Genomic DNA, 16,294 nt, shown 5'->3' with positions numbered 1-16,294 from the left:
ACTTTTTTTAAAGAAGTAAATCCTTTATTTGGCTCACATATAGAATGATATAACTGCAAAAAGCCAACTTTCTCAGGAGAGCAAAAAAATCGATTTTTAAATATTTAAAATAGGGATTAAAAAATAAGGAGTAATCGTCCAGGAGCATCGATATGGCGTTTATTCCTACAATGATGGCTTTTATTTTTATCCCTATTGATTCGAATTTCATTATCTTAATTTAATCCCCCCATTTTCAACCCTTTATACACTTGCGTCATTCTTCATCTAAAAATAAATTTTTAAATATTTATAATAGTGATTAAATAAAGAGTAACCGTCCGGAGGATCAATATGGCGTTTATTCTTACAATGGTGGCTTTCAGTTTCGGCCCTTTTTGTTAAAATTTTCCTGTTTTTATGACAGCAGTAAAAAAATGTATTTTGAATTAAATAAATTGCTTACATTCTTCTTTTTGTGTAAATTAATTTAATAAAATAAATTATTTGGACACCCTGTATAAATAATTTTGTTAATGTTTATATTACGGAATAGAGAATTAAATAACCTTTCAAATAAGTTATCACACAACCCCTACTTTCATTTAAAAAAATCTTTTCATTTCCTTTCATTTATATAAATATATATATATATATATATATATATATATATATATATATATATATATATATATATATATATATAAATCCTACTATCAATTTGGCATCGATACATTATGCATTTACCATCAATTTGGCATCGTCTTGCAAAGTGGCATCTGTATATCGATGCCACTTTACACTACCTTAATAACTTTTTTCCTGTACTTGTTAGCAGAAGTCTAATCAACTCTGTAGTTAGAGATTTGATTCCTTGATGTTACTTTAATATATCAGCTTTCTTTGTTTATTCCTTACTGACTTATATAAGTTTATTCCATAAAATGTTTGAGTTCAAAATGATGGCACAGTGAAAATATTATATACATTTAGTTCAGTGTTTTACCGTTTTGTCGCTGCCGCTATATACATGAAAACGTATATCCCACTTTAATTATCAATCATTTTGGCATCAGAAATTTGGCATCACTGTTGAATACAATATTATCCACAACGAAAAATAGGCAATTTGAGAATGTATATATTATTTTCATCAACAAATCATTCTGGCATCAAGTTGTTTTCACCCAATTTTGAAAAAATGTGAAAGCTTATAATCCAAGGATGGTACTAAAGGTGAGAAATTTGACCTAAACTATCTGTCCGTCGGTCTGTCCGACCGCGAATATAACTCTTACGTCATTATACCAGGTAGAATGACAAATGAGGTGTCAAATGAAAGCGTATAATCCAAGGATGGTACTAAAGGTGAGATATTTGACTTAAACTTTCTGTCCTTCGGTCTGTCCGACCGCAAATATAACTCCTCCGTCATTATACCAGGTAGAATGACAAATGAGGTGTCAAATGAAAGCTTATAATCCAAGGATGGTACTAAAGGTGAGAAATTTGACTTAGGCTGTCTGTCCGTCGGTCCGACCGACCGCGAATATAGCTCCTCCGTCATTATACCAGGTAGAATGACAAATGAGGTGTCAAATAGAAGCTTATAATCCAAGGATGGTACTAAAGGTGAGACATTTGACTTAGGCTGTCGGTCCGTCCGACCGCGAATATAACTCCTCCGTCATTATACCAGGTAGAATGACAAATGAGGTGTCAAATGAAAGCTTATAACCAAAGATGGTACTAAAGGTGAGAAATTTGACTTAGGCTGTCTGTCCGTCGCGTCGGTCAGTCCGACCCCGAATATAGCTCCTCCGTCATTATACCAGGTAGAATGACAAATGAGATGTCAAATGAAAGCTTATAATCGAAGTATGGTACTAAAGGTGAGACGTCGGTCCGTCCGACCGCGAATATAACTTCTCCGTCATTATACCAGGTAGAATGAAAAATGAGGTGTCAAAAGAAAGCTTATAATCCAAGGATGGTACTAAAAGTGAGAAATTTGACTTAGGCTGTCTGTCCGTCTGTCCGTCCGACCGCGAATATAGCTCCTCCGTCATTATACCAGGTAGAATGACAAATGAGATGTCAAATGAAAGCTTATAATCCAAGGATGGTATTAAAGGTGAGAAATTTAACTTGGGCTGTCTGTCCGTCGGTCCGTCCGACCGCGAATATAACTCCTCTACTATACCAGGTAGAATGACAAAAGAGGTGTCAAATGAAAGCTTATAATCCAAGGATGGTACTAAAGGTGAGAAATTTGACTTACGCTGTCTGACCGTCGGTCCGTCCGACCGCGAATATAGCTCCTCCGTCAATATACCAGGTAGAATGACAAATGAGGTGTCAAATGAAAGCTTATAATCCAAAGATGGTACTAAAGGTGAGAAATTTGACTTAGGCTGTCTGTCCGTCGCGTCGGTCAGTCCGACCCCGAATATAGCTCCTCCGTCATTATACCAGGTAGAATGACAAATGAGATGTCAAATGAAAGCTTATAATCGAAGTATGGTACTAAAGGTGAGACGTCGGTCCGTCCGACCGCGAATATAACTCCTCCGTCATTATACCAGGTAGAATGAAAAATGAGGTGTCAAAAGAAAGCTTATAATCCAAGGATGGTACTAAAAGTGAGAAATTTGACTTAGGCTGTCTGTCCGTTTGTCCGTCCGATCGCGAATATAGCTCCTCCGTCATTATACCAGGTAGAATGACAAATGAGATGTCAAATGAAAGCTTATAATCCAAGGATGGTATTAAAGGTGAGAAATTTGACTTGGGCTGTCTGTCCGTCGGTCCGTCCGACCGCGAATATAACTCCTCTACTATACCAGGTAGAATGACAAAAGAGGTGTCAAATGAAAGCTTATAATCCAAGGATGGTACTAAAGGTGAGAAATTTGACTTACGCTGTCTGACCGTCGGTCCGTCCGACCGCGAATATAGCTCCTCCGTCAATATACCAGGTAGAATGACAAATGAGGTGTCAAATGAAAGCTTATAATCCAAGGATGATACTAAAGGTGAAAAATTTGACCTAGGCTGTCTGTCCGTCGATCCCTCCGACCGCGAGTATAAATCCTCCGTCATTATACCAGGTATAATGGCAAATGAGGTGCCAAATGATAGCTTATAGTTCAAGCATGGTATTAAAGATGAAAAATTTTACCTAGGCTGTCTGTCCGTATGTCTGTCCATCCGCGAATACAACTCCTCCGTTATTAATACAGATAGAATGACAAATCGGGTGTCGAATGAAAGCTTTTAACTTAAGGATGGTATTATTAAAGATGAGAAATTTGACGTCGGAGTTCCGGTTTTAGAGTTGCAACCGTAAGTATTTACTATTTTAAAGTTGCCGAAAGAGAATAAGTGATATATTATTCAACGTGGCTTAGCAAGATGAGAACAAATGTAAAATTTTGGTTTTTACGTAATTTCCGCTTAAAAAGTTATAACCGGAAATGCCATTATTCGCGGTGTGCAAGTACTTGGAACGGATACGAGAAACGATCGTGCGCGAATAGCGGAGAAATATTGCAACTTTCTTAAATAATTCATATTGTCCATTGAAATTGTCAAATTGACGTACATTTCATACCTACTGTCATTGAAGAAGAAAAATTATATGTTGCTCTGCAATATTGATATTATATGCAATTATTATATGAAGGCAAATTAAATTAATTGTATTTTTCTTGCAGTACTGCATTTTAATAACTAATTTTATTTACTACATACAATTGTTTACGTTTTAATAACATAACCTGAATCTTATTTTTTCTTCTTATTATTTTTTTGGATTATGGCCTTGACAATTATCCAGTAACCAGGACTAATATAATTGGCCAATATAATTAAAAGTGCGAATAAAGTTGCAGAGCGTAGAAACCAGGTGTCGTTTTGCCGAACTTGCACGGTCCCAATAGACTCAGAAATAGTATACGAACACATAAATCGAAGCGTATTGAAAGGTTTGAATCTTTAGAGTTATTTCTGTGTAAACAGTTTAGTAAAAATGACTCAAAATTAGTAAATTTGTATATCAATCCACGCAAAGTTACACGAAGAATTCAAATATCGACTTCCAATTCTACTTTCGATTACTTTGGGTGAAAACCTTGGACTTACGAAGTCCAATTACTTGTTTTCTTTAAAAATAAGACATGTCATAAATATGCCTTAGGCATCATAGAAGACAATGACACAGAAAAATCAAACAAGCAGCAGGTCAAAAGGGCCTTAGTTATGTATCTTCGGTCCTATTGGTTCAATCGTGACGTACAGCGCCTGAAACGATGGGATTTAACTGGCAGAATACGATGGTGTAGACAAATGAAAATGACGGCATGTAATAACACTTTAAAATTGTAGAAATAAAATGGATTAACGCACATGGTATGACATATTATGTGAGAGTATTTAACAAATAGAATACGATTACATACGTCCAGTTTTTGACAAGCGACTTCTCTACATATGATAAACGCGAAAGGGCCCCAACGTTCACTGTTCGACATAGGCCTCCCGTTCACTGCATATACCCACTGCTTTCTGACGCTGTGACTTAAGAGGATAGGATTTAACGAATAAAACGACAAAGAAGACTAAACAAGGCAGATCACGGGAAAAACACAACTGTCCGTTTTATACTCCACAGGGAAGCATCAAATATTCAACGTAAGGATATATTATAGTATAACGGTATGATAAATCTTTTTCTTTTTTTTTTTCATTTAGTGCATTCCGTACGTTTTTTAAACATAATCAGGAGAAGTTGTTGAATTTCTGAAGTCTATAAAAGAATTTCTTAACAAACCTTTTTTTAATTGTGTTATGGATTATTTTTAAGAATGTGTTTAAAAGGTAGCTCACAGGCTTATTGTTCAATGGTCTTATCACTTTTAAACGCCTGTCTTTTTTGTAGGACTATTAATTGTGATTTCAAACATTCTAGCGGGACAATGCCTTTTGTGTAACTGAAATAAATATTGTTATCCATTTAATTTTTTTCCTCAATTAATTGAATGCCTCCTACTGGTGTTTGGTCTAAGCTTACCGCTTTTCCCCATTTAAGCTAAACTGCTCGTCAAAAGTTAGGGATATAGAAAATTATGCTCATTTTCATAGCTAATTTTTTCGAGAACAGATTAACGGATTCCACTAATTTTTTTTAATATTTTAGATTTTTCGTTAGTATTTACACAGTTGTGCAAAAGTTTACCCAAACTTTTTTTTGTACTTTTACCGAGTGGTATAAGTACAAAAAAGAAGTTTGAGTAAACCTCTTGTTAGGTATTAGTTACGTATCTTCACTCCCATTGGTCCAAACGTGTCGTACGGCGGCTCAAATGATAGGAATCAGTCAACAGAATACAATGACACAGAAAAATCAATTACAGTAAAATATTGAAAGGGCCTTAGTTACGTATATTCGCTGCTATTTTTCCAATCATGACGTACGGTGGCTAAAATGGTAGGAATTAACCAACAGAATACAATGACACCCAAATCCGGTGTCGGAAAGCTGGTCGAGAACACTTCGTCGACGGAAAATTGGTCGACAACAGTTGGTCGACAAACAGTTGGTCGAATGCACAATTCATCGAATGGACAATTCATCGACGAACATTTGATCGAATGGAATTTTCGTCGACAAACTGTTATTTATCTTTAGGATAAAGGGATTAATGGTGACAAACGACGGGTAACTGGAATATTGTATTATATATTTTTTTTTGGGTTTTGTTAATTTTGTACCTAAATCTTACCGGAGGTATTGCGCCTTTTATAAATGTGTAGTTGTGAATTAAGTTTTTGATAATAAAATCAAGAGGGTAAGAATCGCTTTACTTTTAAACTCTTCACTTTTGGCGCATCATGGACGGCTCGTTTTTAAAAGAATCGTTTTAATTTTTTTTTGTATAAACATGCTCTTTCATTCGTTTAAATGTTGCTTTTCAAATTTTCTAATATTTATAAACAAAGCCCCGGTGAATTTTTGAAAAAAGTGGCTAACTCGGGTTTTAAGGGTTGTAGGGCATTAAATTTTTGTTTCAGTTTCTATAAGAATACCAACATGTCGAATAAAAAAAATTAACTTCCTACGTGTTGTTGTTCTGAAGCTATTTTCTTGTGGCATTTTTGGAATTAACTAGTTTTGATGGGAAATAAGCCACAATTTTACTAAAAAAACTGATTTTATTAACGTTTCGACGCTCAAATCGGGTGTCGTTGTCAAAATAAAACCATTTTTTTTAGTAAAATTGTGGCTTATTTCCCATCAAAATTAGTTAATTCCCACATGTTAATGCGGTTGTTATTTTAATTGTTTATTCGCGAACTCAATCGACTATAGGTGGCAGTGCAGTTGCATGAAAATGGCCGATGTAATTGGGATAATGCATTTTGATATAATTAATATTTTTATTGATGTAATTAATTAATATAAATAAATCATTCATTAAATGAACACACCAGACAAGCATTCAATCGACATTGATATATAGGTTAACGGATGTTTTGTTTAAATCTTCATCCCAATTCCTCTAGTTCAAAATAAGCGGCAGTACCCTCGCTTGAGTTCGCGAATAAGCTTAAAATAACACTACTTTTTCAAAATTATTTTATAATTATTTATAATATTTATTATAAACTTTTTATTCAAGACTTGATCTAATTTGATAAATTGAACCTTTCTCTTTGGTTTGATGTCTTTAGAATTTATGTTGACCTAATAGTTTATGCATAATAACGCTGTAGATAGAAGCTTTTTGGGATAAACAATTTCAATTTTGCAATAACTATTAGGTAAAACTTCTTGAAATTTTAACGGCTGAATACTTCTAATATTGTTCCTTTACTTACGCGAAAATAAAGCTTTTAGTGTATTTTTAGAAAAGTTATTAATTATTTTCAAAAAATCGACTTTTGAAGCTATTTTCCCAATAACTAAGCAACAAATTAACAAAAAGAACTTTCCAAACACTCATTTTAAAGAATTTTCTATGCTCTTCAGTAAAATTGTATCACCTTTCCATACAGCATACCGGTCTCCACCTTTAATATTTACAATCAAATAGCGATCTTTAATTGTTTATATATTGTTTATAAGTTAAAAAGTACGTTTGATTTTTTGCATAATTTTTATATTGGATACTGTTGTAACTAAATTTACCCTAATGCCATAAGCAGTTCTTAGATACCTGTATCAACGGATGTCACGAAAGAGGCCATTTATTTGCTAATTTCTCTGGTCTATCACACCCTTTCTTATCTGTGTTTACAATCCAAATCATTAAGCCACATAAAGAGGTAGGGCAATAAACTCACTATAGCTATAGAAATGCTTTTACTACAAAATTTTAAAAGATAAGAGTTATAACGGAACAAGTATGCATACCTGCATTTTAAGACCCAGGTAGATTTTTGGGGATGACACAATGACACTAAAAGATGGCTTTGCCGATGATTGCATTCAATTGAGATGGTAAGTAGGTATGAATCACCTCTAGTTATATTTTAATGGCTTTGTAATTTAACTTCATGGGGTACGAAAGAATTAAGAAACTTTTAAGAATTTGAAAAAACATAGTTTTTGGGGGGTTTAGGTGTTTTACACAATTTTTGAATATCCCTAAAAACTCAGTTATTTCAAATTATATATACGTAACCTATAAAAAACCTTGAGTTAGTCTATTTTGAAGTATATAAAATGGAGAAAATCCCAAAAAACTACCGAAAAAACCAGTTTTCCGGATTTTTGAAGATGGCGCACCTTACGAATAAATCTGAAAAAAGTCAGAAATACAGATTTTGATAAAATTCACAAAACGCAAAAAAATTAGACATGCAGCCATCGCCAAAAAAAGTTATACGTACCTATTAAAAAAACAAAAAACATTGAGGTTATGTACACTCGACCTTCGGGTCCATAAAAATATATGTTTTGTAAAAGCCTCAGCTGTGCGTGTGAATTTTTTGTAATTTATAATTTAATTGCAAACCAACTTAAAATTTTGTAATTTATAATTTAATTGCAAACCAACTTAAAAAAAAATAAAATCGAAAAATTGACATTTTTTGATGTGGGGAAAGGGGAAGGGGGTGGTGGGCTAAAATTGCGGTGATTCTTAATTTTTTTAATCACATAGAACGTAAAAAAATAAAAAAAAATATTCAGGCTGTATCGACTTCAAAATAATACAGCATCATGCCAAAAGGGCCTTAGTTATGTATGTTCGGCCCTATTGATCCAATCGTGACGTACGTCGGCTGAAATGATAGGAACTAACCAATAGCATACAATGACATAGAGAAATCAAATACAGCCTCATGTCAAAAAGAATAGAATAAACAAAAATTTCTTTTGAATTAAATATTTGAAATAAAAAATCACACTAAATTTTCTTTTTTTTTCACCCTTTCACTTATCAATATAAACATAAAAGTTTTTAGAGAGTTTCGCCCTCGGTTATAATGTAATCTTTCATTCTGCGTTTAAATTTTTCCAAAATTCTTATTAGTTTTCTCAGGATTCGAATAAACTGAATGCATTTAAATAGCATTGGTCATAATTTTGCGCCTACTCCCTCAAGGCTTAAAAAATGTAACATTTCAAAGGAATGGAGATATTTCAAAGATTCGCTGAGACTATAATTTTTATCTAATATACATATATCTGTAGTCCATCCACTCACGGTAAATATTGCAAAACCTCCGAATTTTAAACAACCGCTTGGATTGACATGAAATTGGGTATGCACATAGCTGACAGGTCAAAGAAAAAGTGATATTGTGCCGACGTGTGCTTTTGCCTTGGGAGTTAGTACAACCACTTTTATAATGTGAAAAGACATACATTCAAAATAAGTCCTAAAGTGGATAAACTGAGTAATTCTAAGCTAGTTTTTGTTCTATAGATTTTTTCTTAACATACTGTTTGAGTTATTTGCAAGTGAATATATTATGTTCGTTTTTCAACAAAAAAGTCACGTTTTTAGACGGTTTTAGAAAAAAACTCAAAAAGTATTTTAACGAAAAATATTCTTAGCAAAAATATAGCGTATAAAAAAGTGAAAACAATGGTGTATGTATGAAGTCTGTAGACCCTGTAAAAGTAGAGTTGTAGTTAAGAGGAAACAGTAGCGATCAACAGATAGCGAAAACGCGTTCCAAGATTGCGGCTGTAATTTTGAATATTTTTTCGAGATATTTGGCACACGTATTCGTAATATAATAAAGAATGGCGGTACAGAGCCCAATTTGAAAAATATATGAATATGTGGAAATTACTCTGTAATTAACTACAATATTTAAAAAACGAGCCTGTACCGCCATTAAGAAGAACAAAAAAATACACTTTCTTCAAATGAACTTTTTTATCCGATGCCTAGATTTTGTGTCATTTTGGAACTACTAAAATTTTGTATTTCATTAGTAGTTCCAAAATGACACAAAATCTAGGCATCGGATAAAAAGTTTATTTGAAGAAAGTGTATTTTTTTGTTCTTCTTAATGGCGGTACAGGCTCGTTTTTTTAATATTATATTTAATTACAGAGTAATTTCCACATATTAATATATTTTTCAAATTCGGCTCTGTACCGCCATTCTTTATTATATTACGAATACGTGTGCCAAATATCTCGAAAAAATATTCAAAATTACAGCCGCAATCTTGGAACGCGTTTTGGCTACCTGTTGATCGCTACTGTATCACCTTAATGAAAAGCAGGTTCTACTTCGTCAAAATACAAATCGAATATTTTAACATGAAATAACCATAAAACGAAGCACTTTTCGGGAAAAACTCATGACTTACAACTGTTATAAAATGTCTAAAAAGTTTTATTTGTATTTTTATAAACGTTTCTAGCATCAAAAGTTAGTTAGCATCAAAATGAAGTCTCTTTTTTGTTAAAAAAATGTAAAAATCACCGCCTAATTTACTTATGTATTGTTTATGTGATATGTACATTTTTTACTCTTTGAGATATTTAGTATCACTAATGTTTAAGTTATTTTAAACCAAGGCATTTTTTTTTCAAAATTAAAATTTTTTTATTTTAAAACCAATTTTTTTTAATAAGTATTTCTTGCCAATAAATCTTATAGATCATATAAACAGTATAATATAAGTAAATTAACTAGGGCGGTAACTATTAATTTCATATGGAATGCTAATTAGGTGGTGATTTTCACGATTTCTTTTAGCAAAAAAAGGGACATATTTTATTTAAAGCGTAACTTACTTTTGATGCTGATGGTGATAGAATAGATACTTTTTAAATAACAAAAATAAAACTTTTTTAAACACTTTAAAAAATTTGTGGCGAGTTTTCCCCGAAAAGTGCGTTATTTTTTGGATATTTTACGTTGAACTAGTCGATTTGGAATTCGACGAATAAGAACCAACTGTTGTTCAGCTCCAACTCTGTTTTTATTGTGTGTCCAGACTTCATACATACATAATTTTTTTTACTGTTTTATAAGCTTTATATTTGCTAAGAATAGTTTTTTCGATCAAATACTTACTTTTTGATTTATTTACGAAAAACCATCTAAAAACAAAAAATACAAGGAATTTAATTAGTTTATCCACTTACGGACATATTTTTACCTATATTTTTTCACACTCGAGAAGGGGGTGGTACTCATCCCCAGAAAAAAGCACACACTGGCACAATATCACTTTTTTCTTTGACATGTTAGCTATGCTTATGTCAAATTTCATGCCAATCCAAGCGATTTTGTAAAATCCAAAAACAGTGAGTAAATTGTCCAATGATATCTTTAAAAAAGACTAGTGCATTTTACAAAAACTTAGGTCAATAAATAATATGAAAACAGCGGAATATCAACCAATGTTGAATGTTTTTACAAAGTATTGTTTATTTTTCGCTACTCGAAGGGGACAACTATTAAACTGGTTTCTTCCACTTCCAGACAATTTTTTAACCGCATATGACATCAAAACCAGAATTAAAAAAATTCGGTTTCGACCTCTTAATACACGTAAATTGATCAAGTATATTTTTCTGTGACTATGTGTGTCACTTCCGGGTACACCATTTTAACCGGAAGTGGTGTAAAACTAAAAAAAGTATTTCTTTGTTCTCATTTTTCTAATGCGCGTCAAATTTCTAATCGCTAGTACCATCTATGGGTTATAATCTTTCATTCAACCTCTGTGATTATATCTGACAGACGGACGGACAGACAGGCATAAAACCGGACAGGCATAAATATTTGTTCTCGTCTTTCTAAGGCGCGTCGAGTAATACATAGTTTGTACTATTTCTGCGAATTTAGAACAATACTTCGGGTTGCAACTCTTTATCCTGAAGTCGGAGGCCAAATTTCTCACCTTTAGTACCATCTTTGGGTTATAAGCTTTCATTCCACATCTAATTTGTCATGTTTTAACCCGGCATCCGACAGGTGAACTTTTTTGCCACTAACAGACAGGTGGGATGTGACAAACCCCAGCATTGAAAGAGTTAAAGAATCTCAAAAAATATCTCTACGTTTAGATTAGTTAACAGAAACAGTAAAGATGCAGTAGAAATAAACAAACCAAGACACGTTAAATGATACTAGGAGCACTCCCGAATCATAATTTACAATGTGTAAACTTTGGAAATCATGACTTGGAATTTACAATGTATATACTGATGTGATCTTGATTATTGATATGAGATAATATTCTTATATGTCACTTAATTTAATCAATGTATTAATACTAATCTAATTAATTAACCAGATCACATATCAATATGTTTTCAATCTCAGGGCGAATTATAAATTAATTACTTACTTTCGTGGCTTCTGAATATTTCTTAATGGTTCCTAATCGGGATAGAAAAGAAAAGAGTAAAAAAAAATACAAATATGGGTTACAATTATAATCAAAATATTTTTTATTTTATTCAAAAGGCAATCAATGCTTAATATTTGCTATTTCTTATTATTCTTAAACATAACATTTACAACTGGGAATTTTATTTCCTTTTGGTTTTCTATTGAAAGTTTTTATTAACATTTAACTATTAGGAGTTATTAGGGACAACTCTATTTAAGTTTGATGAAGCTTTTCTGATATTATTGATTATGTTATTCAATTTTTTATGTGGAATTTAATACGAAAAACCCATACATTCATGTCCAAACAAATGAGACTGACCTTTTCCTGGTGAACTGAAAATGTCCTCACACAAAACCCTTTCCTGCTATCCTTGGCTGCGATCAAACCTCGTCCTGGCTTCCAGTGATGTTCTCCTTTGAAAAACTAGCTCGAATAGCTCTCGTTCCTGCTTTTGTCGTGATGCTGTGTTCTACCTTTTTCGAAACTGCTATCAGCTACCGGGACACTCTGGGCTCAAGGAGGTTCTTTTACTCTCGACCTGGCCTACTTCTCGTTCCACGATAGATACTCCACACTCACGGAACTACCGGCTTTCTCACTCCTCGAACACTACCGTCTACTACTCGACTTCACTTCTCGACAGCTCAAAACATTCTGATCCCACTTTGTCATTCATTCACCTACTTTCTCAATATCCCTTCCAGATTCACAAATCAACCTTCCACCACCAACTCTCATTCTCAGTATTCCTCAAAAACCAATTTTTAATCTTTCTAAATATGCTTAATGGATTTCAAAAGAAAATATTTAATTCCCATTCTAAAATCACTTTCTACTATTTACAAATTTTAATGACCTATTCTCTCTTTCAAATGAGTCTTATTTAGCATAGGCTAATGATCGAAACCTTCCGCGAAAAACGATAATGAACTATCATCTATTTCACTGAGTTTTATTTAGCATAGGCTAATGATCGACCTTCCGAGAAGAACGATAATGGTACGCGTCATTCACTTTGTTTATTTTAAGCGCACTGTCCCGAGTTCCGTCTAATCACTTCTTAAAATTAAATATAACAATTTGTTGTATACAGGGTGTTCTAAATTTATATGCCCGTGGTTGAGAAAATTGAAAATATTTTATATTAAATTGAATCCTGTTTACAACCATCAAAATTTAATTTTCATATCAAATAGAAATATAACAATACATTGTAAATAATTATGATTCGGGAGTGCTCCTAGTAGCATTTAACGTGTCTTGGTTTGTTTATTTCTACTGAATCTGGATTTTAAATTTAGTATAAATTTCTACGTATTATGACTGTTTCTTGTTGAGAATAAAGAAAAAACTTCACCAATTATGGTTTCATTTCGAAAACAACGCACACATCTTATGGAAAATATAATGTCACTCAAATTCAATAAAATTTATACGAATAGATCCGTTTTAATTTACCGATCAAATCTTATCATTGCGCCAACTCTCTATTTTCAAAAATAAGAGCAGAAATTGATACAAATAAATCTGAAATCAAATGGGTAGGTACATAAGTTAGAGAGAGAAAAAATATTTTAAACTACCCAGATTTTCGGTACTCCATAAATCAGCGGATTAGTTTCACTAATCCGCTTAGGCCCAGCGGGATTTAAGCTCTTATGAATAGCACTCGGAGCAATAATGATTGTAACTTTAACACTTTTAACACTTTATGGACTCCAAAAATGTGATTTCGATAAACTTTAATTGCAATTTGCGCCGTAATTAATCATAATTAAGAGTTGGCGCAATGATAAGATTTGATCGGTAAATTAAAACGGATCTATTCGTATAAATTTTATTGAATTTGAGTGACATTATATTTTCCATAAGATGTGTGCGTTGTCCGTATTATGACTGTTTCTTGTTGAGAATAAAGAAAAAACTTTACCAATTATGGTTTCATTTCGAAAACAACATAAGTCCACAAACTTTAAAACATAATATCAAAAAAATAAGCAACATTTAAACTTTTTTGGTCTTTCAGATATAGGTCTGGATCCCGCGTATGAAAAAAAAGTTGATTAATAGCAAGCTGAAAATTTGTTAATAGCTTAAGGGTGTCTAGTCGGATAAACTTTGATATATGGGAACACTGGAACAGGGGCAGTTTTAATTTTGGAACAGGTTAAAAATTTGAAACGGTCACACCACGAAAACGGCACATGTATTTTGTCCGACAGAACAGACTTAAACTCTTCGAACAGAGATTAAACTCTCATGCAAAAATTAGACTGCTATTTATCACCAAATGGGCCTTTTAATGAGTAGAGCATGTAGAATATGTCAAATGACAGGAATTATGACAGGTGATAAATAGCAGTCTAATTTTTGCATGAGAGTTTAATCTCTATTCGGAGAGTTTAAGTCTGTTATGTCGGACAAAATAAATGTGCCGTTTTCGTGGTGTGACCGTTCCAAATTTTCAACCTGTTTCACAATTAAAACTGCCCCTGTTCCAGTGTTCCCATATATAAAAGTTTATCCGACTAAACACCCTTAAGCTATTAACAAATTTTCAGCTTGCTATTAATCAACTTTTTTTTCATACGCGGGATCCAGACCTAATAGATGCATTTATAACCCATAATACTTATATAAAATATAGTATTACTATCAGAATCTCTAACTACTAATGGAAAGATTTTTACGTTTCCTGAAAAATTTACACATTGTAACATACAGTGCTTCCATAAAGTAACGCATAATTTCATTATTTCGTAAACCGGCGACTTTAAGGAAAATTTTCGAAACAGGTCGATTTTTATTTTTAAATTACAATTTTTTGGCATATTACATATCATACTAGTGATGTCATCCATCTGGGCTTGATAACGTAATCGATGAATTTTTTAAATGAGAATAGGGGTCATGTGATAGCTCATTTGAAAGGGTATTTAATTCTCTATTTACTAATACAAACAATAACATAATTATATATACAGGGTGTCCAAAAAGAATTCTTTAATTAAATTAATTGAGACAAAAAGAAAAATGTATGTAACTTATTTAATTCAAAATTCGTTTTACTTTTGTCAGAAAATTAAATGTTAGAGCTGCCATCCACCTGCCTCTTGGAAGTTTAAGATTACGCTTAAGCGAAAATCAATATTTAGGTTTTAAATAAAACATTTTTATGTTTGCTGGCACCAATAAAATATATTTAGAATTAAACAAATTACATACATTCATCTTTTTATACCAATTAATTTAATTTAAATAACATTTTTTGGACACCCTGTATAAATAATTATATTAACAATTATATTATTGAATAGAGAATTACATACCCTTTCAAATGAGCTATTACATGCCCTTTATTCTTATTTAAAAAAATCAACGATTACGTCATCACGCCCAGATGGATGACGTCACTAGTATGATATGTATGCCAATAAATTGTAATTTAAAAATAAAAATCGACCTGTTTCGGTATTTTTCCTGAAAGTGTCCGGTTTGTGAAATAATGAATTTATGCGTTACTTTATGGACGCACTGTATATTGTTTCGCAATGACCCATTAAATTATTATAAATGCAATTAACCATTGACCATGTCATGAAAATGGCAATATAAAATTAATTTTTCAAATGTCAAACTTTAAAATTTGTTTTTGTTAACAAAAAAATAATTTAAATATCTATTATGAAATTCGTTACAAACAAAATCTGATATTTCAACTAAACGAAACAAAATACACAATAAAAGTGAATTATTAAACTCATTCAGGGACCCGTTCAGACAAAAGAGCCTACAACTGGTTTTTACCTGAGTGCGAGTGGAAGACTTGTAACGTGAAGCGATCGATATTATGTATCTAACTAGGTACTGTCTTTTCCGTAAAAATGTATATCTTGGCAACATCCTGTTGTTGCCAAAGTGATGTTTAAGCAATGTTTTTGACCTACGGGGGTCAAATTGTCGTTATAGTGTAAGGAATAAAATATATAAATAAATCGGATTACTGAAAATCCGACAACGGTGCCAAGCTTAAAGAAGTGTACTAAAGGATCGTTTAAACACAGCGATAAATCAAACAACTTATCAAGGTCAATCGAGTTGTTGCAACTTATCATTGTGTGTAAACGGTGCATCGCACAACTTATCAAAGTTGGAGTTGGGTTGAAGGTGGTATCGCATTGAATCGCAGCGTCTAAACAGCGTTTCAACTTATCATCACAACTAGTTGCTGTGACTTGTCGTTGTGTTTAAACGACGCTTAAGCGAACATTCACGGATTATACCTAGAAAATGATAGCATTTCTAGGTGATGCCAAATGACTGCAACGTGAAAAGATGCCAATTTAATAGCGGGATGTATATATATATATATATATATATATATATATATATATATATATATATATATATATGCCAAAAAGTCATAATTTAAAAATAA

General features: G+C 32.5%; 1 protein-coding gene across 2 annotated transcripts in view; it reads right to left on the bottom strand.

The window, feature by feature from the left end:
- Nucleotides 1-16,294, bottom strand: part of LOC114325919 (synaptic vesicle glycoprotein 2B) — a 103,031-nt gene that overhangs the window by 2,903 nt on the left and 83,834 nt on the right. The gene's annotated exons all lie outside the window — the stretch shown is intronic.

Source organism: Diabrotica virgifera, chromosome 4 (assembly GCF_917563875.1).
Source record: "Diabrotica virgifera virgifera chromosome 4, PGI_DIABVI_V3a".
NCBI classification, from domain to species: domain Eukaryota; kingdom Metazoa; phylum Arthropoda; class Insecta; order Coleoptera; family Chrysomelidae; genus Diabrotica; species Diabrotica virgifera.
Note: the sequence above shows the minus strand (reverse complement) of the source record. Positions and strands in the feature narration are given on the sequence as shown.